Source organism: Xiphophorus maculatus, chromosome 19 (genome assembly GCF_002775205.1).
Source record: "Xiphophorus maculatus strain JP 163 A chromosome 19, X_maculatus-5.0-male, whole genome shotgun sequence".
In the NCBI taxonomy this organism is placed as follows: domain Eukaryota; kingdom Metazoa; phylum Chordata; class Actinopteri; order Cyprinodontiformes; family Poeciliidae; genus Xiphophorus; species Xiphophorus maculatus.
Window position 1 is genome coordinate 1,465,563 of NC_036461.1, and position 14,242 is coordinate 1,479,804.

The following is a 14,242-nucleotide window of genomic DNA, read 5'->3' on the forward strand; positions in this document are numbered from 1 at the left end:
AACAGTTTTTCTGGATCGCTTTGACCCGTTAAAGGAACCGGATCTGTTCTGTCTTCCTCTCCTACGCCTCCTGCATGTGTTAAATCTTTCTTTCAGTGGTTTGACACATTTTCCTGACTGTAACCAGGCGGCCTGTAGCTGGACTCACAGGGGAGGCGACAGACGGGCCAGAGGAGGAAGCAGAAGGTTTATTGGTCCAATTGGCTCAGTTTTCTGGACAATTCAGGACAAATTGTCTAACAGGACCAAAAAACCCTCTAATATTCTTCTTGTAATTTTTATGGCGGTTGGCAAACAACTTTAAGGTGCATTAGCGCCACCTTCTATATTAGAGTTCGGACAGATGCTATGATGCTACCAGGTCGTTTCCAAAATATCTAAAGAACTAAAAACTCTGGAAAAACTGCGTCCCCAGATGAGCTCTGAAGCAATTCCTCCACTTCCAATTTACTTTTATTCTATTTAAATTTCTAATTAATATCTCGTGTGTATTTGGAAATATATTGTATTTTTTCCATTTGTCCTCAGTGAACATATCAACCTGTAGAATATCTGATGAATATTTTAAGTGTTTTTTAATCCTGTGACCAAATCTCATACTTCATATAATAAATAATTTCTTTATTCTAATACATTTTTTAAATTCCTCAGCTTTCTTTTGGATATAATCAAATTTAGCATTATCTCCTGTGTCCAATTGCTCTTGAAATTTCTCTTAATGTATGATTTGACTATACACTTATGACTGAAGGACTAAACTGTTCAGTCACAGGTGAGTTTACCATCTTACAACTTCCATCTGTAGAAATAAAATACATTTTAATAAATATAAACAATAGAACTGAATAAATAATAGTTTTCATAAACATTTAATAATTTATCTTTACATCTAAACCATCATAAAACACCAACTCAAACCTCTGAACCATTCCTCTCTCTCCATCTGTCCCAGGAACTATAAATGGAGTTTGGACGCCTGGGGACGGATTTGTCCAAACACCCTGGAGAGGACAAAGACAGGCAGGTGAGTCAGGACATGTCGGCTCCTTCAGGTCTCTTCTTTACACTTCTATATTCACCAATAGACTCCTCACAACATTACTTCATATTTTACTGAACACTAGACCTTATTTGCTCTCAGTAATTATTTTATTCTCTCTTCCTAATGAACTAAAGGCTGCAGGCTAATTATCCAAATCCTCTGTAAATATTCAATACATAGTTAAAGGATCTTGTGTGAAAATGGTTTTTGATGAGCAAATCTTCAGTTAGCTGTCAGTGTGGCGGTTTTAAAGGAGCCACGTCTGTTTTATTTACCAGGACAGCTGGAGGTCAAAGGTTGATTAGAGTCTCAGTTGATGGTTCTTAGATTGTAAAATATTTCATTTTGATCAATTAATCGTTCTCTGATTTTATTTTGGGTTACATTATTTTCATTGGTCGTTGTGTTTCTGGTCTGGACCCCGTTTGAGGCAGAAGGATAATTTGACGCAGTCGATGGACAAACAGAGCAGATGGACCAGGAAGTGATGTAACGGCTGAACTGTGTTTGTTTGTTCGTGATGACTGACTGGAAGGAGACAAACAGTTGGATCAAAGTTTTCTCTGAAGGCAGCATCTGGCTTGTGTTTCATATTTTGGAGCCGCCTGGAAGTAAAATGTCGCTTTGCCCCTGAGGTCTGCTGGTTACTCCTGTGAGTTTTTGAGACGTGGAGTTTGAGTTGACCTCTGCATGAAAACTGCATGTAAACGTTTGATCCTGATGACATCAATAAATAAAAATGACATTTTTTTGGGGCCTGCCATGCAAAGCAATGGCAGGAACCTATTACTATTGTCGGAGAGAAGCGTCTCTTTAATCTTTATTTTTCTTCCGTAACCGTTAATGCGGCTCGTACCGCTGGGTGCACACCTACAAATGAGGTATCAAAACGTGCAGAAAATTCACGCCATTGGAGCTATTATTTTTGGTGGGATTTGGGCTTAACGTGGCGACATAATTCGCAAAAAACTACGAAAAAAACCCCATTATAACTCAATGGGAAAAATCCTAGAAATACCCTATTTTTGAGGATTTGCTGTGTCGTCACAAATTCACCTAGAAATGCCATTCAAATTTCATTTTGTAGATACGTCTGTGATCTCTTCGAAAGTGAAGACGGCTCGTCGATACCAGTTACGGTTTGTCCACAATTTGCCTCTAAGCGACCCAAACTTTCTCATTTTTGCTCAAATTACAGTGACAGCCGATGTAGGTTCAGATCTGGGCACAACATTTCTTTCTCTCATCACTGTAAATGTTCTGAGTGAGGTACAGATATGAATCTCGGGACTATCGCAGAAGACACATAGGCCTGTCATACGCTGCAAACGCTTTTCGAATATGTATTACGGTTCCCGAACAAGAAGGATTTGTTTCCAATGCTTTTTTGTCAGTAAAACGTGTTTGCTCAAACACACAATTGTGTGTTTGAGAGCTCAGAGCTCAGAGCTCACACCCTGCTGAGACCATTATTTGCCATAGCAACGGAACTCAAGAGGCTATTGGCTGCTGGTTTGGACTACAAATACGCATCGCTGTAGTTCTATATATAGTGGAATACTCAGTTGAAACAGAGGTTGACTGAACTGGCCTTTAGAACTACCTGCTGCTATGGGCTGTATATAACTGATTTAACTCAGTAACTGTTACACATGGGATTAGTTTTGAACTTTAAAATTAAGCATATTGAAAATTTCACAATAAAAGCCCTGAATATTTTTACATGACGTAATTGCTCTTTTTTGGCTTTATTTGACTTTTTCATCCAAAGCACTGTTACACATGGTATTAGTTTGGCCCTTTAAAATGAAGCTTAACAAAAATTTCAAAATAAAAGCCTTGAATATTTTTACATGACGTAATTGCTCTTTTTGGCTTTATTTGACTTTTTCATCCAAAGCACTGTTACACATGGTATTAGTTTGGCCCTTTAAAATGAAGCTTAACAAAAATTCCAAAATAAAAGCCTTGACATATTTTACATCAGATAATTGCTCTTTTGAGCAATAAATAACTGATTTAACCCAATGACTATTACACATGGGATTAGGTTGGCCCTTTGAAATGAAGCATACTGAAAATTTCAAAATAAAAGCCTTGAATATTTTTACATGACGTAATTGCTCTTTTTGGCTTTATTTGACTTTTTCATCCAAAGCACTGTTACACATGGTATTAGTTTGGCCCTTTGAAATGAAGCATACTGAAAATTTCAAAATAAAAGCCTTGAATATTTTTACATGACGTAATTGCTCTTTTTGGCTTTATTTGACTTTTTCATCCAAAGCACTGTTACACGTGGTATTGGTTCGGAACTTTAAAATGAAGCATACTGAAAATTTCAAAATAAAAGCCTTGAATATTTTTACATCAGCTACTTGTGTTTTGAGCATTATATAACTATTTTAACCCAAGGACTATTACGCATGGGATTAGTTTGGCCCTTTGAAATGAAGTTTAACAAAACTTCCAAAATAAAAGCCTTGACAACATTTTAAATCGTACCGAATGGTGCACGTCCGCCTCGCTTAACGTTCTTGTGGTTCTCCGCGTGCCACTGATTACGTAGCGGCGTTCTTTGGCGTCGATGCCGATTTGTGTCGTGACGACGCCGGGCCCGAACCCCACGGCCGCGCCTTGGCAGGCCCCGGCTAAATTTCTTCCGAAATTTTCTAGTTTTCTGTTGTTATTGTAGCTTTTAGCAAACATAAATAATTTTGCTGATTTGTTGGTAATGGCCTAAGACAAGAGAGGTTTGGTCTGGTTTAACTTCAGGCAGTGAACCCAGAAGTATGTAAACTTCTGGGTCCAGAGGTTTTTGGTCTGCAGACCTGGTGACACGGGAGGATAAAGAGTTTTCCCCAGATCAGCAGTTTGTCCCACGGCCCACGGTTTTCCCTTTCTGCTGAGCGTGCACACACCGGATCCAGAGTGAAGCACTTTCCATCGTTTCCACTTCCTCTTTCTCCACTAATCCAGGATTTAACTGCTTCCTGTTGGAGCTGATTGGGAATTCTGTCTGCTAATATGAACTGACAAAACAAAAAAAAATATTTTCTCATGGAGATTAAAGTCTGAAGAGGAAAATCAGTCAGGAGAAAGGATGAAAGTAACAAGACTCTCACATCTTCACACTCCACTGATGAAGGAAGGGAGGAGATAAATCTAGTTAAAGTAAACAGCCTGTTTTATTCTAAAGCTGCTTATTAAATTTCAATATGCTAATGTGCTGTACTGTTGAAGTTATTGGGAAGAACTGCAGCTCAGCCAGAAGTGACAAACCTCCAGGCTCTGCAGAGTCAACAGCTACAAACCCAACGTTCTCCAGACTGGATCAGAACCGGCTTCAGGAAGCGGTTCCCCTGACCAAGTGGTGCAGCTTGGCTCAGCTGAGTTTCACATGTAAAGTTTGGTGGATGGAAGAGCACAATGTGAGCCGGGCTTTCAGGAGTCGGACTTTGCTTCTTTGTTACAAACGTGACTTTTAATATTTCTGCATTTTAAGACTTTTTGTAGAACTTTCTGGTCCAGACTCTGTAGGTTTGGACCAACGTGACTGCAGCAGGTCCAGAAGGACACGGATCAGGGAGTTTGAGTCTCTGTCCATAAAAATGGACAGTGACTGAGAGGGAGACCTTGTTGTCCAACATCAGTGTCTGACCTCAGAACATGCTTCTGGAGTAATTCCCATAATAAACATGATGGAGTGAGTTGAGTCTGTGTTAGGTGCAGAGGAGGCGACATGTTGAACCCAGGAGCAGCAACTGATGGCCACTGAGTCAGAAGCTGTTTGATCTGAAGCGTGATCAGTTTGGACTTCATGCTCCGCTGTGACCTGAATCTGATGTTTGGGGATTTCTTCATGATGGAGGAACGTTTGGCCTCCATTCCCTCCGTCTGCAGTCACTTATTGGCAGCAGCGTGAAGTTACCGACAGTATTAGAAATTAGATGGATTAATGATGCAACAGGAGTGAAACAATTGGAGGCGTTACAGAGAAACTAAAGATCCTTAATCAGGTCAGGTCATTGAGGAGGAAATATGAGTAAAATCAGGTCCAAATAAAATATGGCAGCTCAGAAATAAAGAAACTTTTGCAAAGATTTATATTTTACAGACGTGCATTGCATTCACCAAATTACTAAACACAGACACCGGTTCTCATAATTGTGAGATAAAATGATTCGTTTTTCTTTGGTGAATGCAATATACTTCTGTAATATTTAACAGTAAAAGATGATTAAAAGTAAAACATCACTGAGGAAAAGCACCAGGTGAACATGAAATCATGAGTTTGATTTTCTGACTTTCTGCTGCAGCAATAACACTTCAGCTCACAAACACATCATGCACAGCACACACATTCACACTTCAAGTATTTTTAGGTCATTTCTCAGTTTCATGCACTCAATATAGAATAAAGTCTTTATTTGCTTTGCCTCAACTGATGCATAGTGAAGAAGGCAGGTGATTCATAATTGATGCTCCGCTGACTACGTTGAAATAAATCGTGTGTGTGTGGGCAGGGTGGGGTGTGTGTGTGTGGGGGGGGGGGGGGGGGTGAAACAATGTTATTCCTGTCTCACTTTTAGATCTGATCATTCTAACCTGTTTTTAGGGCCTGTAGAGTCGCTGAAACGTTGTTCTTTCTTCAGGTTTCAGCAGATATTTTCCTTTTTCTGTCCAGTAGAGAAGAAGAAACTCTGAATCGGATCTTCTGCACAACAACCACAGCATAAACTGATCCATTTCAGCTCTGTCACATTCAGAAGCAACCCTGAGATCCTTGTCTTTGTTTCTGCAGACGTTAATTATTTACTCAGACTTTATTTAGTCAGAAAGCTCCTGTTGAGATCCAATATGTCCTCCACAGGGGAGTCCAGATGAATCCTGGGAGTCCGACTGGCTGCAGGTTCCTTTTGTTCTTCAGACACATCCATCACTGCCAGTCATGACAGAAATGTGTTCAGATCTGCTAAATGGTGCCTGTTAGCCAACAAAGGGAGATTTCTGAGTCACGTTAAGTTTTTATGGTCAGTAAAACTGGGTCGTTATCTTTTTTTTTTATTTTGCTCGTTGGGGTAAGTTGTTTATGTGCAGTTACTGTTTAGATAAATCTGTTGTAAAAAAGAATTACATGAATTTCTTGCTGAGTTTTATCATCTTCGTGAGTCCAGTCAGTGCTGAGCAGCCAGAGCTCAGAGCGACTGACTGAGGAGGATTTGCATAATATTCTGACACAAAGACGCCTGAACAATGGAGCAAATGCAAACCTGCTTTAAAGAGTGGAGAGGGGAAAACGTATCATCTGATCCTCTGCAGTCTGACAAATTGGTTTTTTTAGTATGTCTTAAACTTTTATAACCTAACAAATTAAAAATAGACATTATATTTTTGTATGCAGCATTTAATTCTCTTTCAGTTGTTTCAGTCAAATTTAACCAGAGTCTGATGTTTTTACAGTTTTAGAGGAGCCGTGCTGAGACCTGCCGCTCTGCAGCAGAGACATGAACACACACGTTCTTCTTAACCTAAAAATTAAATATGTTTAATAATTCACATAAAGCCGAGGCTGCCGTGATTCTGGGGGGTTTGAGTTTTTATTTGGATTATTTCCTGGTTTACTTCAGATTAAAACCAGCCTTTTCAGATGTGCTATAAAACCTTTCTCTGATCTCTGATCTGCTTCACTTCCCTGAACCATGAAGCAGCATAAACAAAAAAAATGCTTTTAGCTGGGATCGAAGTCGAGCTCTGTAAATAGTGGGATCTAAAGTATCTGGGATGTAAAACGGTGCTGGTTGTATATCAGAGGCTGAAACTGCTGATGTCTTTTCACAGTCTGTTGGTTTGGCAGACCTGCTCTTCTACCTTCATCGTTTACTTTCTGTTCCTGCTCTTCAGGCACAGATCTCCCACAGGTCTGAGGTTCATGCTTCACTCTCGGCTGTCTCTGTCCAGATTCTTCTGCTGCAGCTCCACTTACATGTGGAGTTCCTCAGGGGTTCATCCTGAGTCCTGCTGGTTCAGATCAGACGAATGCAGGAAGTGAGGAAACAAACCGTGTTAAACTGATTCTCCTCCTGTTTACTTCAGCATAGATTTTAGTTTTCTTTCATACAACAAGAGTGTTTATCTCTACAAACGAGATGCTGGATGTCTTGTGAAATAAACACAATAGCACATGTGACTTAATCTTTGCAGGGTGGGACAGATTGAGGATTACAGTTTTTCTCTTTTTTCTGTATTTTTTTTTGTTTTTGTCTTCAGAAAAATGAGCCAAATGCTGCTGACTGTCTTTTTACCAAACCAGTAACTTCAAATGAAGTCTTGCTTGTTGCTGGCTGCAGGATGTTTGCATGAAGGGGCAAATAAGCAATGCAATGTGCTCTGTCACGCCTCTCCCCTTGTGCCTGTTCTCAGTCTCACTCAGCAGAGCAGCAAAGGAGGAGCTGATCTGTTTGAAACACAAGATATAAACTCAAAATGGCTCCCAGCTGCTCCTTGGTTCTTATTGTTTGTGTTAAAGATCCAAATGACCAGCGCTAAAGTTTTATTTATAGGGAATATGACTCATCATATGTAAAATCTATTTAATTTGGTCATATAGTGTTCATTCAACTCCATGGTTCCTAAAAAGCAGCCAGAAGGAGACGGCAGGCTGAGTGGTTCTGTAATGAAGCAGACAGGCTTTGGGTTCTTTTCTGCTGAGATCAATTTTTTTCTGTTAGACATCGACCAAGCACTTTGCTTTGTCCTGATGCAGAATGGGAACCTTTGAGAATTTATTTCTTATCAGCTTGATAAAACTGAGTTTTACCAAAGTCCCTAAGCTGACCCTCTACATTTCTACATGGATTTGAGAAACACAATCATTAAACATCAGTGAGGGACGTAAACGGTTAAAGCAGATATATTCAGATTCAGCCATGGTGCTAACGCTCATCATCTATCAGCCAATCAGAGGAAACGCCGGCGTCTTATTCAGGTGTTGGAGTGACAAGCCCCGCCTACTTGGAAGCAGAGCTTTGGATAAATTGTAGTAGTTGATTTTCCAGAAGAGCGATCAATTCAACATATTGGAATGATGCAGCTTTTTATGAACCGTGAGATGGAGAAACCAGCTGCACATTGTCTGAAAAATCAAAAACAATCAGCATCCTCCTACCACTTCCTGTCGTCTTCTTCATGGTTTCCTCCAGTAGAAACATCTGACTGTTGATTACATGACTCGTATGATGCAAAAAGTGTTTCTATTGCAGGTCTGCAAAATGCATCTATTCCAGTACAGCTGAGAAACCATGACACCAAACGCAAAACCTTTTATTAAATTTTTAAAATAAAAAACCATATTATATATTAACCATATTTTACTATGGTTGATGGAAATGCAGCTACTGAAGGACTCATTCTTACCATCATGCCCAGCTACAGTGGCTCAAAAAATCAGAACAAATATTAGTATCCTGTAGCTGGTTCGGTTGGAGGTCGTTCTGTATTCACTGAGATGCTTCAGAAAGTAGTTCTGGGTTTGGTTGGTTGGTTGTTTGAGTGTTTTTTGAGAAAAGGTCTGGACCAATGGGGAAATGAACTCTGGTCTGTTTAAAGAGGACCAAACGGATCAGGTGTGAATACACTCTGAGTGTTGGATGATTGAGAACAGGTGTGGCAGCAATCAGAAACAACCTGAGGTTTTAACATCACCATGCACTCTGCAGAGCGGCGTACTGTGATTTAAAGAGCCTTTTACGTTTTAATCTCTGGCAAACATTACAGCGCTCAGTTGATTAACATAAAATAATATCAGCTGCAGCCAAGAAACACGGAGGAATATTCAGCTCACTAAAGCAACAGCATCAAGGTTATCCCTGCTAAAAGCCTCTTCTGTTTCTGCTCCCTCATGGAGACGAACACTGGAGCTGATTCCTGCTGCAGCGGTCAGTGATGAACCGAATCCAGACAGCGATATGACAGTTTCTTAATGGAGGTCTGGTGAGTCATATTCCCTCAGGTGATAAGGCAGGTAGAGGACCAATCAGGGGCACCAGAGCAGCCTTGTGATGGGTTGACATGGTTACATCATCGGATGAAAAGATCCTGGACTCTGCTGTAAATTTCTCTGCAGCGATCATCAGCATGTGAAACAGACGTTTGGATCTTACTCATCCTAACTGGATGGAAATGAGCTGCTTCTTCAAAATCTACATCTATGATCGCCTGATTAATTTAACAAATGTCTGTTTGGGTTATTAATCATATTCAATGCTCTCAACTCATCTGCTTTAAGTAAAAATGACTTTCAGAAGCGCTCTTCCTCAGACCGATGGCTGCAGCCTCTGTGGCTTTCAATGGAGGGAAACTAATAATTAAACACATTATTGCACAAGGTTTGGTTCATTTCACACACACACACACAGAGCGACACACTGCTCAGTGTTTGTATTAATGGCTGGATGACACGGCAGGCTGCCACCCTGCTGGGTGACATGCCAGCCAGAAGAAAAGTGCGCTGCGTTTAACCGTGACTCTGCAGGCCACAGGGCGCCGCCGCCTGACTGTCTGTAGTGACAGGAGATGATCACTGATGGAGATTCACCCGAGGCGCCGCTGGCCCAGGTGGATGGCAACCAGACGCAGACAAATCTGCTGACAGCCCTGGTGAAATCCATCCTTTATCACAGGCGCAAAATCAAACACAGGGAAAAAATATTGTTTTATTCTCCTTGGAGTTTATAGGAATGTCTGTTTGGTTCTCAAGGGCTTAATGAATAAATATAAACATGACATGGCAGAGCGACCTCCAAGCTGAATATTGACCCATATTAGTCTTGATGTTAGAGAAGGCTAAAAAAAGTCTCCAAAGCTCACAGCTGGAGAACTCCAGGTCTCCATAGCAACCATTAGACTCACTTTACATACCAAACCGGAAACAGACACAGTTTAATAAGTTTGTTTTCCCACCTGGTAGTCCGGTAGACTCGGTTCAATTGGGGGCCAATTGGTAACATTTGTTTCGTCTCCAGCTGCTGCGGTTCTTCTTCTCTGCTCTGAGTCAAACCAACCTGTTCCCCTCCTGGCCTGTGGGGGCACTGCACCAAGAACCACTGAAGGAAACAGCACAAAAACCTCTGAAGACGCTGAGAACAACTTCCTTCTTCACCAGATGGAAACAAGATGGAGGCGTCAGATTTTAGTGTTGGAGGATTTCTCTTTAGTCTTTGGCTAAATACTATTAGTCATTTCTGCTGCTAGCGCTAGGCTAGCACGGTAGCTTTGGTTGCATTTACCCAGAATGCCCTGCACTGTAATCCGCTTCCTGTTTTTGGAGCGGTCTCCGTTCTGCTTGGTGTTCACATATTCAAACCGAGCCAGAGTTCACTTCAACAGAACCCAGACCGAGGTTTGGAGGACCAGAGTTTGGGTTTTTGGTCGATTACAAGGAAACCAGTGAAAATATCATTGAGACTTTGGATATAATTCACCATGTTAGAGACAGAAAAATGATGTACAGATTTGGTCTAAATAAACTTGTGGTTTATTTATTTAATATTTCAGCTTGTAGTGTGTGTGTGTTTGGTCTCTAGTCATCTAATGATGGTTAACATTGTATTCACATTACAACACTTAGTGCAGTTCTAGTTTCCTTTATCTCTGAGTTGTTCTGGTTTTGTTTCCAATAGAAGGAAGAAACAGTTTCAGCCATCTGTCTGTTAGACTGGCTTTGTAAAGTAAAAGGCTGCAGAATCAGCCGTCTTCAGGCGAGGCGGCGCTGGGACAAAAGGACGACAGGAGAACGAAGGAGATGGATGCCAAGAGCCAAAAAGCCTCTCGTGAAAATATCCAGCATGTTGTCAGCTTCCATCTCTCTCCAGTTATCAGCATCATCTCCTCTCTGCAGGTCAATGGCTCCCGTTCTCATCTGAAGCTCTTCATTTCTGTCGTTTTATCCAACCGCTTGCTTGGTCACAGAGGTTCTGATGCCTTTCTCAAGATTTAGAGTGAACCCTGGACACGCCATCAACCCGGCTGCCATTTTAGCCACTGATGAAAGATGGAGGCATGAGCCATCCAACTGTAGTGTGCAGTGGAGGGCACCACTAACTAAAAAGCTAGTTGCACCAACTATAAAGCCCTAAACATTAACATTAGTTATGCCAACACTAAAGAGCTACATGACATTAGCAGAAACTAAAGTGCTAACATCTAGCATGTCTGTGACAGTGATGTGGCGTGTTTCACCTTTAGAGGGTCAAACTCCATTTTCTCTGTACAGATTGAACCCAGGAAGTGATTCTTTTGAACAGATATTTTATTTTTGATAATTCTGTTGCTGATTTTTCCTCAGCAGATGTTTGGTCACAAACTAAAACTGCTAATTTGCTGCATTGCATCACTGATGGAGAAAATGTAAGAAAGCCAAAAAATCTTGATTTATGAACCTTATTTAATATATTTGTGAATAATCTCCCTGGATTTTGTTAAATAGTTTAAAAGTATATTATTTATTTTTGTTTATTATGTATTTCTTTTTATAAAATGAAATATATAATATATATTCGATAGAAAGAAACAGAAATATATTTCAATTTATTTCAATAGAAAGAAATATATAAAAAAAGAAACATGAGGAGAGGAAGTGGAACTGCTGTGTAAACAGTCTTCAAAATAAAAGCACAAATGTAAATGTCTAAGTACTTGAAGAAATCTTTACAGACGACCAAAACTTTAACACAGATGATTAACTTTATTCAACTGAAAGTTTATGAAACAAATTAGCGCTTTAGAAATTATCCAGAAGAATTAATTTAGGGGAAACTAAGTGTGCTAAATGTTTCCAAAGTTAACTAAAGCGCTAAATAAACCAGCTCCCTGATTAGTGGATTAGTGGATCTGTGCCACCACACAATATATGTACAGCTTATAGCTGCTTTAGCAAGAGAGAAAAGATGATTTTACTTAATTGGCCAAAAGTGTAAATAAAAATATTAATTTCCCTTCTTGCTACTTATTTTCCCACGGTTGTCTGCTTGTCCCAGTTTCACATTGGCTTTAGTCCCAAAGCCTGATGGATAGAACCGTATAATGTATTCCTTACATAGACTTAGACTTTCATATTGATTGTGCGGCTTGTGGGACTGCTGTCTCCTCATTCTGTGTCCTGACAGAAAGAAGAGCCGCTGTCTGTTTTTGGCAAAGTGCTGGACTTCCCTCCAGAGGAACGAACAATTACCATCCATCTCTGTAGCTGCTGGGTGCAGTTAGCGGCCCTGTCCAGTCGGATGATAAACCTGGCCGGGTTCTCATCGTCTCCCAGCTGATGAAAACAGAAACATGTTGTCTTGATATGAGGAAATGGTGAAAATGTCTCAGTTTCTGCAGATCCAATCGGGATTCTCTGTGTTTCATATGGAGACATGGAGCTGTCAGTCAGCGGCGGCTGCTGCCAGCCTGCCTTGTTCCTGTTAACAGAAACGGCTCCATCCTGGGTTCATCCTCGCTGTGCTGTCACCAGCGGCACAAAGCTTAACCTTTCTCCTCCCGTTCTGCACAGCTGCTCCTCCTCCTCGCTCCTTCCTTGCATTCAGATCACTGCCTGGGTGTGTTCATGTTGGTGTTCATGCAGGAGGAAGCGGAGGGTTATGTCTCTGTGCTGAGTGACGGGTGGGCAGTGGAGAGCATCGATGGGAGACATGAAGACGAGATGTGACTGATCCTTCTGTTTTAATGGCAGTTTTATGTAAAACAGAATTTATTTTAGCTTTAAATCATGTTAAAGTGTTTTCACCTCATCAAAGACGCACCTGGAGCGCTGTTTGAGAAGTCCTTTAATCTCCATGGCAACCATTGAGCTGAGCAAAACGCCTGCGTGGACCTGGCCCCGCCTTTTAGGCACAGCTCCTCCCCCACTCAGCTCCTAAAGACTAGCCAGGAGCAATTAGCAAACATCTGTTGGAACTGCTGAGCTCACTATAGGAGCTACTTCTCAGTGAAACGCTGGTAAAAATGTTGCTAAAGGGTTAATAGAGGAGACATTTTGGGATGACTTCTTGGAGGCGGAGCTTCAGAAAGATCAGGAGCTTTTTAAAGAGACAGAGGCATTAAATTATAAACCCAAATTTCTTTTAAGTCATATTTGACATATGCAGCATTTTTATCGACTGAAGGAAACATAATTACTTGATTGTCGCTATGTGGCTTGAGAACACATAATGTTGCCCCTTTGAGCTAAATGCATTGTTTTCTGGTCATTATAAGGTGAAAATAGTTTAACTTCCAGCACAGAAAAACTCCTCATAATGTTTCTCATTCCTGAGATCCTGAGTCACTGATGTGAGGTCTTATTCGCTCCTCCAGTTGATTTCCCAGCAGAACCACCTCAACCTTTCTGCTCGGTTGTTTTCTGCTTCCATTTGAGGAGAGCTTTTTCACCTTGGCTTCGGGCCGCCGGCCATTCCAGCGCTGTCACTTTGATCCCACTCACCAGCCAGCCGGCTGTGGCGTTTGTCCGGGGCGATCGTGACTGTAAGGAAGAAAATGATGATGTGCTTCGACTCAACATCTTACTGGAATCCAACTGGAATATTAATCAGCTCTTCACTGATTCTGTCTCTTCCTGGGTTGTATAACATCCAATTCCCACATAATTACAGCATGATTATTCTGCTGAAATGTTGCACTATTGATTCAGTAAACAACATGCTTTCTTAACCCTAATTAATTCATCTAAGAGACAGAGTATAGAGTGGTTGTGTTCTTGGTGTTATTGCGTTTTGTAAATCCATCCCAGCAGGTTCAGCAGCGCTCTCCTCTTTTAAAGCTATTGATTAAAATGTGTTGTGTAATTAAAAGCTTGTCTGAGTTCCCAATAAAGTTACGGAAGCATGAAAATATCCAGGAAGTCATCACAAGAATTTACTCATCCTCTACACATTTCTTCTTTTTGCTCATTTCAAATCAGGCGCTTTAATATCAGGCAAAGAAATAAAAACAAAATGAAGATTTTTAATTATAAATTGATGTATAAGAGAGGAAAAAATCTACTGAAACTGTTAGTGATGTCTGCTAATGAGTCTTTCACTTTACTATGGATGACATGTGACCTGCTCTTCTTTCCAGCAGACTGTTAAAATATCTAAATCCAAGTTCAGACTTTGACTAGGCCAATCCAAACCATCACTTGCTGGTGTCCTTTAGCTCTTT

The 14,242-nt window shown here is 40.7% G+C and overlaps 1 long non-coding RNA gene across 1 annotated transcript in view; it reads left to right on the plus strand.

The window, feature by feature from the left end:
* Nucleotides 1–14,242, plus strand: part of LOC111612131 — a 33,174-nt gene that overhangs the window by 18,441 nt on the left and 491 nt on the right. Inside the window, exon 4 of the long non-coding RNA XR_002754422.1 lies at nt 953–1,024. This is a non-coding gene — a long non-coding RNA (uncharacterized LOC111612131). The remainder of the gene's footprint in view (nt 1–952; nt 1,025–14,242) is intronic.